At 35.6% G+C, this 15815-nt stretch overlaps 1 protein-coding gene across 2 annotated transcripts in view; it reads left to right on the forward strand.

Annotated features, from left to right (window-relative positions):
- The window catches only part of Edil3 (EGF like repeats and discoidin domains 3), a 412239-nt gene that overhangs the window by 96785 nt on the left and 299639 nt on the right, over positions 1-15815 (forward strand). The window lies entirely within an intron of this gene.

The raw sequence follows: 15815 nt of genomic DNA on the forward strand, positions 1-15815 counted from the left end.
GTTATCTCTAAATTTAATGAAACGGTGAATGCTTTCCTTTATGTTTTTCCCCATATGTATGCATATATATATATATGCATATGTGTATATATATGCATACGTATGTGTGTGTATATCTCCTGTCTAGGCCTAGAATTTATTACATAATCCAGGATCTCACTATGAAGTTCAGGCTGACACCAAGTGCTGGGATTACAGGGATAATACAGCGACATTGAACATCATCTTTTAGTCCTGAAGTGCTTTCACACCAACCAGAATAGTGTTGGCCCTCAAGACACCTAAGTTCTCAGGAACCATTTTGTGACATTGTTGCTCACCCTGCTCTCTGGTTGAAGGACAGGCTTTCTGAAGGCTTCCTGTCTCACAGGTCTGAATTTGATGCCATTTTTTGTATGTTCCCTTAGCCCTAACCTCCAGTGGAACTAATGTTGCCTTACTTGTGTTTTTGATTAAATACTGAGAAGCAGTAGTTGTTTGTCAGGGATCCAAATCATATTTTGATAAGTAGCAATTATAACTGTTATTGTCACAGAGATGGGTTTCAATGATTATTAACTCAATGCCTGAATGGATATTCTCCATGCATAGAAATGTTTTCTACTCTTTGGTTGAATTATCTGTTTATTTATATTTTTAGCTAATTCATTTATAATAATTCAATACATGTTAATATCTTATTTATCATTTGTCATTTTTTAACAGGGATTTCTGGAAGTGATTTTTTTTTTCTAACTCACAGGGCACTAACAAAGAAATCTTGTCAGATAAGCACCTTTTCTCATTTATTTCTTCTCAGTTCAGGAAAGGGAAATATGAACTAAATACTATCTTCCCATCCTTCTTTCTGCCACCTTTCCTTCCTACCTCACCTTTTGGTTTTCCTTTGTCTACTTTAATATATTTGAGCTTTAAAAACTTTGGAGGGCTGGGTCTTATCCTAGTACCTCTCTTAATTGGACTGGGCATCAGTCAATTGAGAAGCCCCCTGTGATTTGAATATGCAAGCAAAGTTTGAGAAGCACCGGGTAAGATCATCTTTAATATACCATTCAATTTCAAATTTTCTAGTCTTTGTTATTTTAAGAGACTCTCCAGAGTGTTTTAAAAATACAAAGTGTGTCAAAAGATTCTCAACCTGTCAAAATCCAAAATATTTTTGTATTTTTATCCATTCAGCATGGCTGAGCTTGAAATTACCAAAGGTAAAACTCAGTCAATACTTACTGCTGATTTTCTTGTAGATTTTTCATCAGATCTCTATGAAATTAGCATATGAAAAGTTATCTAAACAGAAAAATCTTCATTAAAGTAATAGAATCATTTTTGGACAACAGCTGAGCAGCAGTCCAGATTAAATTAGCATTAGTATGGTTTTGAATCTGTCTAAGTGTAAGATCTTTCTTTGTTCAGAGATTTCCTTTGAGCTTTACATTGCTGAATTGGGATGGTCATTTATTACAAAGATGCCCAATGATTTGTTAGTAAAATGCATGGCTTATTACTGCAGATAAACTGATTCCTATATTAACTTTTTTATCTTATGTCCTACTTTACTCTTCATAAATGTAGAATGATTTCCCATATTAACTAGAACTTATATTTTTAACTTTTTATTGATATTATAAAGGTGATGAACAGAGGGGTACAATTTCATAAGTCAATTAATGAGTACATTTCTGTTTGAACAATGTCACCTCTTCCCTCATTTTCTCCCTCCTGATCCTTCCTCAAGTTGTATAATTCATTTTCAACATAGTGTCTGTGTATCACTTCTGTATTTGTTCACCCTTTATCGTGTCGTTTCTTTCTTTTTTTTTTTTTTTTTTGGTCGGTCATGGGGCTTGAACTCTGGGCTTCGGCGCTATCCCTGCGCGCTTCGGCGCTATCCCTGCGCTCTTCAGCTCAAGGCGAGAGCTCTACCACTTGAGCCACAGAGACGCTTCTGGTTTTCTAGTGGTTTTTTGGAGATAAGAGTCTCATGGAGTTTCCTGCCCGGGCTGGCTTTGAACTGAGATCCTTAGATCTTATCTTCCTGAGTAGCTAGGATTACAAGCTATCCTGTGGTTTCTGTGTTCCCCTTTACGCTCATCAATCAGTTAAGCTTACATATAGGACAAAACATACAAAAATAAAAATAGTGACAAAGGAGAAAAAAATAATGGAAAATAGCAAAAATCCTCGTTTCTATTGTTTGGAGTTCATTTCAATAAATAATGAATGAGTGGATCAAGGAAATGTGGTTCATATACACAATGGAATCTATGATTTCAACAAAAAATGTTATTGTACCATTCATAAGGAAATAGAAAGACTTGGAAAAAATATACTAAGGAAAGTAAATCAGACCCAAAGAAAGATAAGCTCCCTTATTTGTTGTAACTGGAAGGTGACTATAAATCTACCAGTAAACACACTGAACGTTAAAAGATAAAAAATTACACCATGATAAATTATACAAGACTCTAAGCATTTACCCACCAAGACCAAAGGTGGATATTCTCAGGAGAGGATCACAAAGTCTCAACAACTATGTGTATATGATCATATGAAACTCATTTATTAAATGCATATAATGATTCAAATGATCATATCTTTTGGAATACATAATAAGCACAAACATAATCTTTAGTTCGTGAGACTTTCAAATAAAAAATCTATGCATCAAATTAAACAGAACGTACAAAATATTTAACATTCAACACAAACCATCTCTTAAGAGGTAACAAAATAGATTAAGAAGTCGGTTGTTGATTCAGAAAATGACATTTATATTGCTCCATAATTTTATATGTAGTAAGTCATAAGGGTGCTAACATTTTCTGTGAATTTTGCCAGTTGTGGTATGAAAATTCTCATGAACTTTATCTCATTTTAAGTAGAGTTACTGCACATTTGTGTACTAGAGTTGGCTCATACTGCCAATACTCTTTCTATGATTTTTTTCCCAAAATTCTAAATTGTAAAATTCATGGCAAAGTTTTATTTTCATTTAGTTCTTCCACAAATGACATCTCTACTCAGTTCAATGGGTGAGCAAAACATTGAAGATGTGGCTAAAAGGCAAAGACCTGGCCTGCCTTTTTATGGTTGTAGAGCCTGAGTTTAAGTAGTCTCTGTGTGATACATCTCTTATATAAATATGGATTGTCGTGTCCTTCAAATTTAGTTTTCAGTGACATTGAAGGAAGTAAATTATAAGTTGTGTTACTGAGGCAAAATGTTTGAACAATACATCAAATTTTTGTACATAATTTTATTGTAAAAATACTATACAGATGGGTTAGAGTTACATGAGTAAGGTAATGAGTACATTTCTTATCTACGGTTGTTACCTCCTTCTTTGTTTTTCCCTTACCATCCCTTCCCCCTCACCTCCCTAACTTCTCTCTCCCCACCTCCCTAAGTTGTAAATTTCATTTTCAACACAGTGTGTTGTATATCTCATTGTTACAATGGGTCAGCCTGTAACCTTATTTAAGCATTTTGTTTTTATTTTTAATTTTACATCTGAGTATATGTTTGTCAGGAATGATGGTGCAGATGTCTGGTAATATATGTCAACACTTGAAAAAGAACAGAGAAAAATGAGAAAGAACATATTGATTTATATAGTTATATTAATTCTGCAAATATATGAATACCTTTAGTATGCTGTAAATACATTGATCTTTAGAAAAATATATATGGGCATAAAAACTAAGACTTTTTTCAGTAGATATTATATATGTATACCTATATGTGTGTACATATATATATATATATATATATAATCATATGAGAAATGGCCTTATTATAAACACAGGATTACATGCAAGCCTTTAACATCTAAGTCTCCATTAAAATTATAATAATAATCACATTTTCCTAGAATTTACCTCCACCTTCCTGTTAACTTCGCCATTCTCTCACATATTGAAAATAGACTACTTTCTTTCCTCTCCATGTAGAAGAGTGATCCTTAGCTTTTTGACTTGCTGGATCTGTGCATCCTTCAATTTTCACTTGGCATTCTATCTTAAGCAGCCAATTCTGCTTATTGTCTCTCTTATCAGCCTGCTTTCCCTCCTGGCTTTCATTACAGTGAGCACCACGTTGTTTATTTATTTGTAAGTTTTTCATTATTCATGATCTCTTCTTACTATAGACATTAAGAGTGCAGAAACACTATGCATTTCATACTCACTGTACTCTTGCTGTCAAATGTAGTGCCTGGCATATGAATATATGATGAATGAGTCAGTGATTCTCTGATATGTGAACTGGGGACAGACACTAACTTATCAAGAAAATTGAACACATAAACCATCTGAGAACTTAAATGTCAATGAAATAAATTAGCTGTCTTGTCCATCAGATTCTCATAGTAGTGCCAGCATAGAATGTTCCTTTATCTGTGGAATTGGAATTTGAATACTGGTGTATAGTGGACTCAGAGAAAAGACAACCACCATTAGAAAGTTAGATGCTTTTAGCTTCCGTTTTGGTTTATTTTTACTTGTTTTGCCTTCTCATCTTGAGTAATACTTGAGAGTTTATACAAGCCTGTTCCTTTTACTCCATAAGTTAAAAGATTGAAGATTGCAAATATGTAATGAAATGAAATATAAGGTGGCGAACAAGAGGCAGTGGATCAGTGAGAAGAATGGAGCTAACTGAATACACACAGATAATTCCACTTCGTTCAGAACCCTGGAGAGTGGGTGCAAAGAGCAGGCAAACAGTAAGTTAAATTTAGCCTGCAATGATTTCTTGCCTCTGGGAAAAATAATTGCTTCATTCTATTGCCAAAAGGCAAAGCGGCATCAGCTTAATTTGCCTGAGTCTGCCATAAACTGCAGATGGAACCATAAAACATCGTTAGAATAAAATTAAACACATCTGTCCTAATCTAAAGTAGGTGAGGCCAGCCAGCCAAGAAATATCAAGGTATAACACTGCACATGGATGACACCAGGCAGAAGTATGTTTAAGACAGTGGGATAGAGAGCCACAAAATTTCATATTATCTTCTTTTCCTTTATTCAGCCTGCCTTCTTTCACTGGTTTCTTTGTCTACCAGGAAACAAACAAATAGACAAAAATTGATTTGAAGTCTAGAGTCTATTGCACTTTAATCAGGGTTTCTTTCCTGAGCTGATACTTCCTTAGATTAATAGCAGTTACAGGGAATCAAAAGTCCCTACAGTGTATTTTAATTGGATAAGAAATTCCAGCTGTGAGAGTATGTTTTCACTTAAGTATCTGCCCACATCCATACCACCCACTAACAGTATGTTCTGAGCCTAGACAATAATAGCACAAGATATGATATGATGGGTTTCACTAAAGTAAGCATACAAACTTTATACAAAGGGCAATTTTGAGCATGGGGTATAGTACCCATGAAGAGGTATTACCCCAATCTCCTCTTTTTTAAAATTATTTTTAAATTTTATAATATATTTGTTGCTAAGCCCTCAACAAGTCAAACTTCTTTCTCCTTTAAAAAAATTAACTTAAGCTGGACGTTGGTGGCTCACACCTATAAGCCTAGCTATGCAGGAGGCTGAGACCTAAGGATCATGGTTCAAAGCCAGCCCTTGCAGGAAAGTCTGGGAGACTCTTATCTCAAATTAACCACCAGAAAACCAAAAGTGACACTATGGCTTAAGTGGTACAACAGTAGCCTAAGAACTGAGGGACAGAGGCCAGACCCAGAGTTCAAGCCCCATGACTGACCAAAAAAGATCTTATTAGACTAAGTGAGGTAAGCCGGTCCCAAAGAAAAGTAGGTTGCATGATATCCCTCATTTGTAAGGATTATAATATGTCTATGATATTCTTAACAGGGGATCTCAATAACCAATTGCTTTGTGTATAGGACTATATATAATGAAGCCTATCAACATGAACTCCAATATATGGAAATAAGAGGTTATTACTATGTCCTTTATGTAGTTTTTTTCTTCTTTTCCCCGCTCATTTCTCTCAGTTTCCAGTAATATGTATTTTGTATGTAAGATTGTTCAATTTGTGCAAGGGAAAGGGAACACAGAAACAGAAGGATAAAGGATGAACTAATGCAACATTGATACTCACTTGACACTATGTGGGATAAGAACCTTACAACTTGGAGGGGAGGGAAATAGGGAGGTGTAAGTGGGAGATAATAAGGGATGGGGTAACAATGATTAAAAAGAGATGTACTCGGGGCTGGGAAGGTGGCTCAGTGGTAGGGTGCTTGCCTTGCATGCATGAGGCCCTGGGTTCAATTCTTCAGCACCCATAAGCAGAAAAAGCCAGAAGTGGCACTGTGGCTCAAGTGGTCAAGTGCTAGCCTTGAACTGAAGAGCTGAGGGACAGCGCCCAGGCCCAGAGGTCAGACCCATGACTGACCAAAAAAAAAAAAGAAACCTAAAATTTAAAAAAGAGATGTACTCATTACCTTATTTATGTAACTGGAACCCTTTGCTCATCACCTTTCAAATAAAAAATTAAAAAATATTATCTTTAGGTTAGTATACAAAGGAGTTGCTATTTAGCAGAGCAATTTAGGAATACAGTGATCAATTTCACCCTTTCAACCTTTCTTCCCAAGAAAGAATATGCTTGCTTAGCAGCTAACATTAATAGCCTCTCTCTACAGAACTTTCAGGATGTCACGTGAACTTTAAAGTCTCCTTCTATTCAGACTGCTTCAAGCCAATACTTTTATGTGGGGAGAGTACCTAAGTAACTGGTCATTTCTGTCACAATAGGACTTCTCTGATAAGTAATGTCAGGTTGGAAACTCCCTGTTAGATTAGCTAAGTCTGTGAAATTTCCATTGGAGACAGAAGCTCCATTATTCGGTCCTAGTAGAAAGCACATCCATCCCCATGTTTCCCTTATTTATTTTCATCATTGCTAGACCTGTATCACAAGATGAAGGCTTTTCCTGATTTCTTCTGCTTTCTCAAAACTTTACTACAAATTGTCGTTATTGCTTTCTTTGTACATTTTTTATTGTAAAAATACTGTGCAGAGGGGTTACAGTTAATGAGCAAGGTAATGAATAAATTTCCTATCAAGCATTGTTGCTTCCTCCTTTGTTTTTTTTCCTACCATCCATTTTCTTTCTTGTTGCTGGAGTTCAAACCCAGTTTCAAATATGCTAGGCAAATACTGCCTCTGAGCTATACCCCAATCCAGTTAAGCATTTTATACTCTTAATTTTATGTTTGAGTGTACTTCTTGGATTAGGGCCTGAGTTCAAGACCCACCACCAAAAGAAAAATTTACTTCCTGGAGAGCTGAACTGGCACAAAGATGTGATTAATAATTGAGGATTATATCACATTCAAATTAGAGATCTATAATAACCTTTCTCTATATTGAATGGTTTCTGTTGTCTATTCTCTTCCTTGACCAAAGCCAGATATTATCTTTCTGTGGGCATTCTTCCCCCTAAAACTATTTATGTGGTATCTTTATTAATCTCAGATATACATGGACACATGAGTCTCCACCTGTAAAAACTTAAAAAGGACATAATACTGACTCCCTCCTTTTCTTTTAATATTTGTTGGTTGTCTGAGAATCTCTTCTCTTTCTTTGTGATCCCCTCCTTTCACTTCCCTTCTTTACAGATTCTCTTTGACGTTTAGTATTAACATTCAGACATAAAAATTTATGCTAAAATAAAACCTCTCCATTTCCATATCTGCTTATTCAATAGCTTTATTAGTCATTTCTATTCTGTATGATTTAAATAGTCTCAAACAACAATACTGGCTTTGAAACAAAGTCTATTATATTTCCTTATAAAGATGGTAACTCAGTTATGTAGACAAAACTCCTGAAATCAATCCAGTTTCCCTATTGTCCTTCAAGGTTCACATATATTTGGTCACAATGTGACATTGATTTGTGTAATTTTTAAATCAAATTTATTCTCCCTCTCAAAAGGACATTATGTAAATATTAATGACAGTAAAAAGATGTAATAGAGTGATTACAGTTCACAATATATGGTAATTTCAGTGCTGTTGATAGAGGCTAGTACTAAAGTACTCGCCTTACATGTAAAAGGCCTTGGGTTCAATTTTTAGCTCCAAAGGAAAAATAGCAAAACAAATGCATGTGTACATGTACACCCTCAAACCCAAATATACTGAGTTATTTAAAACTATAAAGAATAAACATGTAGTGTGTTCAACACAAAATGATACCAGTGTGAAATAACAAAATTTCTATTAATTACCTAGGTTTAGTTATTCCATAGTGTATACACCATATGTGTATACAATTTTAACTATCAACTAAAAAGCTGAGCATTGCGCAGCTCATGCCTGTAATGGTATCTATTCAGGAGGCTGAAATCTGAGGGTTGTGGTTTAAAAGAAGCTTGGGTAGAAAAGTCCTTGAAACTCTTATCTCCAATAAACCACTCAGAAAAAGCCAGAAGTAACACTAGGCTCAAGTGGTAGAGCACTGGCCTTGAACACAAATTGACTCAGGGACAGTGCCCAGGCCCTGAGTTCACTCGCAGGACTGCCCTACCTCCCCCACAAAAGAATATATATATATATATATATAAATGAAATTAAGAATAACCATAAAGCACCAAGAACAAAAGAGAAAGACAGGTCAGCTAAATAAAAGCTGACATCTCTGACAGAACCAGAGGTGAACAGATAGATCTGCCTCATAGAAACCACATAATACTTACATGACTGGAACATATACCTAATAGGAAGCAGTCTAGATTTAATATTATCATCCAGAAAGATAATCACAGGTGCTCGTTCCTTTATTTGAGATATTTATTGAAATATTCAAATCTTACCAAAATAATGAGACAATGTAAGGGATAAGAAATGGCAGCCATTAGTAACGCTGGGTATATAAGGAATATGTACACACCAGTAAATTTCCTTTCAAGAATGCTTGTTGAGAGAGAGTGAGATCTGAATGGGACGCCCTGAGTTTTGAATAAATATGCAAAAATAAGCCTAACCCTCCAAATTTTTACTCAGACTTCAATTCTTTCCCATGGACATTCCTCTATTGATGTAAACAAATCAATATAACATGCACAACTCAGCCTGCCCCTCTGAACATTGCTACAACAACAAAACCTGACCTAGGAATGCAGAAATCTCCTTTTCAGTAATGTAAATCCATGGAATTATGGTTGATAATGAAAACCTGGTGTTAATGATTGTTTTCATTCACTATGTGGATAGTGGGTGACGGTGTTATTAGTCTTACAGTACAAAGCTGTGCTATTGTGTCCTTACCAGAGACATGACTTTACATTTTAATTGGTAATTGAATCTTCCTATAAATTCTCAACAGTTATACCTTCACTTTTAGGTTAATTATCTATGAGATGAAAAGTGAGTGTTCTGTGGGATTTTCATTTCCTATGTTACTACCTGGAATGTAGCATCTGGATTTGTAATGAAATGGTGTCTCCATCTCTTCCCTTGCCTGTGGCTACTTCTAAAGAAGATAAAATGAAACAAACTCTGGGTTTTTTTTTGTTTTGTTTTATTTTTTTACTGGGATGACTCTGAAAGTTTGATGTTTTGTTCTGTGCCCTCAACTTTGCCTCCTCCATCTAATGCTAGAATGTGCTTGCCACGGTTTTCATTCCAAACCACAAATGTGTTGGTATGTTTTCCCATCCCTAAACTATTTCCATGAAGTTTTAGTGTTCAACTATTAGTTCAAATATGTTGAGGCTACATTCTATTTTTATAGAACCTTATTCCCACCTTATTACTCTGTTCCTCACATGCATCTATGCGCTGGCAATACTGGCATGAGAAGAATTCCCAGAATAAGACATGATATTTTCTATTGGAAGATATTGTTTCTTTTGCGTAGTAGGTTAGGCATACATCCCTCCCTCATTTTCTTTTTAATTTTATTTTATCTTATTTTTTACATTTTTTTATTGTGAAAATACTGTACAGAGGGGTTACAATTACATGGGCAAGATAATGAGTACATTTCTTATCAAGCATTGTAGCCTCCTCTTTGTTTCCCCTTCCCATCCCTTCCCAGCCTACCCGCCTCCCCCCACCACCAAAGTTGTAAAGTTCGTTTTTGACATGACAACTTGTACTTCTCATTGTTGCAACGGGTCCACCTGTATGCTTATTTAAATGACTTGTTTTTCCCCTTCCCCTCCACAAATTATACCGACATCAAATACAGTGAAAGCAGGGGTTATACTGTGGGAGAGGGACGTACAAAGCAACAAAGAAATAATCTTATAAATGTGTTAGAAACAAATGCATGAAAGAAAAAAAACATTTAAATACATAAATTATTTTTAAATGTAATTCCAGAAATTGGGCTATCAAAGATGGGAAATCATTCTCTAGACAAAACTCTAAATGGCCTTAAAGTCTGAAGACCATTTTCTTGACAACCACACTATGGTTATTGTACTTATTATTTTTAGATTTTTTTATTATTTTTTTAAATTTTTTTTTAAATTTTATTTTATTTTATTTGTGAACATACTGTACAGAGGGGTTACAATTACATGGGCAGGATAAGGCGTACATTTCTTACCAAGCATTGCAGCCTCCTCTTTTGTTTACCCTTCTCATCCCTTCCCAGCCTCCCACCCCCCCCCCATCCCAATCCTTCTCCATCCCCCCCTCCCCACCGACGTTGTAAAGCTCGTTTTCGACATGACAACTTGTACTTCTCATTGTTGCAACAGGTCCACCTGTATCCTAAAATGACTTGTTTTTCCCCATCTCCTCCACAAGTTATACTGACATCAAATAGAGTGAAAGCAGGGGTTATACTGTGGAGGAGGGACATACAAAGCAACAAAGAAATAATCTTATAAATGCGTTAGAAACACATGCATGAAAGAAAAAAACATTAAAATACATATATAAGGGTTCATTTTCCTAACATCACATTATCTGACCTTTTCTGCTTGACTCATATATATACTGGATATTGCAAATAAGGGAAACCATGGGGCCTTGTTTCTTTGGGTCTGGCTTACTTCACTTAATATAATTTTTTCCAAGTTTTCCCATTTCCTAACAAATGGGGCAATGTCATTCTTTCTGATGGAGGCATAGAATTCCATTGTGTATATATACCACGTTTTCTTGATCCATTCATCTACTGAGGGGCATCTGGGTTGGTTCCATATCTTAGCTATGGTAAATAATGCTGCAATAAACATAGTTGTGCTGGTAGCTTTAGTGTGGTCTTGTTTGTGATCATTCCAGTAAATGCCCAAAAGTGGGATTGCTGGGTCATAGGGGAGCTCTATGTGGAGTCTTTTGAGGAACCTCCATACTGCTTTCCAAAGTGGTTGAACAAGTTTACACTCCCACCAACCATGCAGTAAGGTTTCCTTCTGTCCACATCCCCTCCAGCATCTGTTGTTGTTAGAGTTCTTGATTTTTGCCATTCTAACTTGAGTGAGGTGGTATCTCAATGTTGTTTTGATTTGCATTTCTTTTATGGCTAAGGATGTTGAGCATTTCTTCATGTGTCTATTGGCCATCCTTCTTTCTTCTTCAGAGAAGTTTCTCTTTAAGTCTTTCGCCCACTTATTTATTGGGCAGTTGTTTCTTTGAAGATTTGTTGTTGGGGGATTTAATTTTTTGAGTTCCAAGTATATTTTAGATATGAGACCCTTGTCCGTTGTATGGCTAGTAAAGATCTTCTCCCAATCCATGGGCTTTCTGTTGATCTTGCTAGCTATGTCCTTTGCCATGCAGAAGCTCTGCAACTTTATGCAATCCCATTTGTCCAAACCTTTCTTTGATTTGTTGTGTTTCCGGGTCTCTATTCAGAAAATTTCGGCCTGAGCCAAGAAGAACTAGGGTTTCTCCTATTCCATCCTGTAATGTTTTCAGAGTGTCTGCTTTGACTTCGAGGTCTTTGATTGATTTGGAGTTGATTCTGGTGCAGGGTGATATATAAGGATCTAGCTTTAGTTTTCTACAAGTAGTTAACCAATTTTGCCAGCAGCATTTACTGAAGAGGCTGTCTTTCTTCCATTCTATTGTTTTAGCTCCCTTATCAAAGATTAGATGGCTATAGGTCTATAGGTTCATTTCTGGGTTTTCAATTCTATTCCATTGGTCCTGAGGTCTGTTCTTATGCCAATATCAAGCTTTTTTGATTACTATGGCTTTATAGTAGAGTTTGAAATTTGGTATTGATATTCCTCCAGCAGTGTTCTTTCCGTTGAGGAGTGTTTTTGCTATTCGGGGTCTTTTATTGTTCCATATGAATTTTTGGATTGCCTCTTCTATTTCCTTGAAGAATGAGGGTGGAATTTTGAAAGGTATCGCGTTGAATTTGTAGATAGCCTTGGGAAGTATTGCCATTTTCACGATGTTAATCTTTCCAATCCAGGAGCATGGGAGGTTTTGCCATTTTTTAAGCCCTCCCTCATTTTCAACACTTGACAATGATATCTTCTCCACTGGTTCCACACTTTGGGTGATATAGTCACTGGTTATATGACTAAGTCATATAATTGTTCCTGCTTTTATCTTATCTCCTATAGTAAATTTTATACCTCTCAATAATTTCCTTAGTTTGGCACTTACTTCGGTGCATGCCATAGAGCACGCACTTAGGAAAAGAAGAATAAGATAAAAGGATGATGAGCTGTTTATCTAGCCAAATATACAATGAGAAAGACAGAAAGTTGTCTCAAATGTCCCTTTACTAATTAACAACTTCTCTCATTCTGTGGGGACTCTGTAAAATATTACCAGAACTGCTTTAACATATAGTTTAACATTAAGTTTCATGTCAAAAGATCTCATTCACTTTTTATTTTATAGATTATAATGCCCCCTTTTTAATCTTACAAGATCAGACATATTTGTATATTCTTGGGCATTTCCAATCACAATAGATGGTTCAATCCTACTAAATACTTTGGATTCATTCATTCATTCAATGTATTCATTCATTTTTGAATGTGTTCCTAGATTTACAAAAGTGCTAATGCATTTTTAATCTTTTATTTATCATGTCTTATGATGTATTTTATAAATCTGATAAAAATTGATTTTCATTTCCAGTTATTCTAAAATTTTAATGTGATCATTCTGGAGAGAAGATATGAATTCATATAAAAGCACTTCCAAAGGAATATAGTTCCTAAAAACTTTTATTAAATGTAGAAATTAAGCCTCCAACTCTGTTGTTTTAAAATATTTAAAAATTCAAATTCTATTTTAATCCAGAAGGAGGCACATTCCAATTTAGTGTCCTTAAAATGATGTATGTGTGTGTATATATATATGTATATATATATACATATATATATACAGTGTGTGTGTGTGTGTGTGTGTGTGTGTGTGTGTGTATGTGAAAATACCATACAAAGAGGTTACGATTACATGGGCAAGGTAATGACTACATTTCTTATCAAGCATTTTTGCCTCTTCCTTTGTTTCCCCTTCCCATCCCTTCCCATCACCCCCCTTGTCCCCCCAAAAGTTGTAAAGTTCGTTTTTCTACATAACGACTTGTACATCTCATTGTTGCAATGGGTCCACCTGTATCCCTATTTAAACAATTTGTTTTTTCCCTTCCCCTCCACAAATTATACCAACATCAAATACACTGAAAGCAGGGGTTATACAGTGGGGGAGGGACAAAAAAAGCAACAAAGAAATCATCTTATAAATATGTTAGAAACAATCGCAAGAGAGAAAAAAACATTTGAATACTTATCTTAGGGTTCATTTCACCTAACATCAACTTCTTTGACCTTTTCTCTGTTTGTCTCAGACATACACCAGTTATTGCAAATAAGAGAAACCATGGAACCTATGTTTCTTTCTGCTTAGAATGGCTATAATCAAGAAGTCTAATAACAACAGATGCTGGAGGGGATGTGGACAGAAGGGAACCCTACTGCATTGTTAGTGGGAGCGTAAACTTGTTCAACCACTTTGGAAAGTAATATGGAGGTTCCTCAAAAGACTCCACATAGAGCTTTCCTATGACCCAGCAATCCCACTTTTGGGCATTTACTGGAATGATCACAAACAAGACCACACTAAAGCTACCAGCACAACTATGTTTATTGCAGCATTATTTACCATAGCTAAGATATGGAACCAACCCAGATGCCCCTCAGTAGATGAATGGATCAAGAAAATGTGGTATATATACACAATGGAATTCTATGCCTCCATCAGAAAGAATGACATTGCCCCATTTGTTAGGAAATGGAAAGACTTGGAAAAAATTATATCTATATGTATATTTAAATCTGATTCAAATGCTGTTTGTGCAATAAGCCACATTCATGATTTTTTCTGAAGCTTTCTTTTCATAGAAGACTTAATCAAAGTGACTTTGGGTATATCAAGATGTTCAGGAACAATCTATAAATTTCTAAATGCCCTTTTATTTGCATTGTTTTCACAATAAAATTTATTCATCCTTGTTTTGATATCTAGGTTTATGTCATGTCTGTCTGTCAGGGCTTTCAATTTCATCATTAACTATCTTTTTTTTTTTTTTTTTTTTTTTTTGTTGGTCGTGGGGCTTGAACTCTGGGCCTGGGCGCTGTCCCTCAGCTCTTCAGCTCAAGGCGAGCGCTCTACCACTTGAGCTACAGCGCCACTTCATCATTAACTATCTTGAGTGTCTGGAGTTGTGAAGCAGTTTTACTTTCTAGAAGAAATTATGTCCTTTTATATACCTTCTCCTTATTCCCAAATGGACTACTTCTCTATTAAGCATATTTCCTTTGTATACTACCTTATCATGTGAGCCGATTGACACTTTTAGCAGTCTACCTGTTAATCTCTTTGCTTGTATCCAAAAGTTCATAAGGTACATTTTCTTTTTTTTAATTTTTAAATATGTTTTTATTGTAAAGATACTGCACAGAGGGGTTACAGTTACATGAGTAAGGCAATGAATAAATCCACTTCCTATTGAACATTGCTACCTCCTCCTTTGTTTTTCCCCCACCATGCCCTCCCTCCCCACCTCCTCACCTCCCCCCCCCCGAACCCCCCCCCTCGTCCTCTGCAAAGTTAGTCTTGTACATCTCATTGTTACAATGGGTCATCCTGTATCCTTATTTCAGCATTTTGTTATTTCCCTTCCCCTCCCCAAATTGTACATTTTCTATCTCCCACAATATCCTAGGTGAGAACTATTGCAATTGTCTCTTTCTAGGCAGCATTAGGGGCCCATTCTTTTGTCCTTCTAGAGTCATTTTCTCACTGTACTTTCCACAATCTATCTGCCACGTGGTGCCAAAGACAAAGCCATATGTTTTTGGACTTCGGTGTTAAAACTGATTTCTCTGTACAGTTTCTCTATTATCTTCTCATACTTCTCTCACCTTTTGCAATCATGTTGATTTAAATGTGTTTTTGTGACAGTGATGAGGTTATAAGTAAAACTTTTCAGGTGCTTTCCAAATCTGAGGACTGAAGTCTGTTAATATTCCATTGGGCAAAAAAGTTCTACTAGATAGATCTAGATTATAAAAATCCAGAAATAACTTCTCCCCACTTCAGTAAGAAAGACTGTGACATTGCAAAGTATATATGGATATATGCTGGAGATTGCTTAATATAATAAAGCAGTCTGACACTGATAGCTTTTACATCAATGTTATTCTCAGAGCCAACCTGTGTAAGTTAAACAGATCCCCACATTGTTAACTATTGTAGAAATCTTATTCCTTCTTACATGTACCAAATTCTCATACTTAACACTGAGTTCTAAGTTGCAAAAGAGGGTTTACTGTTTACCCCTGTCTATAAGAAGATAATATTTTCTTTTTTTATAACAAATTAATGAAGGAA

Source organism: Dipodomys spectabilis, unplaced genomic scaffold (genome assembly GCF_019054845.1).
Source record: "Dipodomys spectabilis isolate Male_0828 unplaced genomic scaffold, ASM1905484v1 ptg000140l, whole genome shotgun sequence".
Taxonomy (NCBI): domain Eukaryota; kingdom Metazoa; phylum Chordata; class Mammalia; order Rodentia; family Heteromyidae; genus Dipodomys; species Dipodomys spectabilis.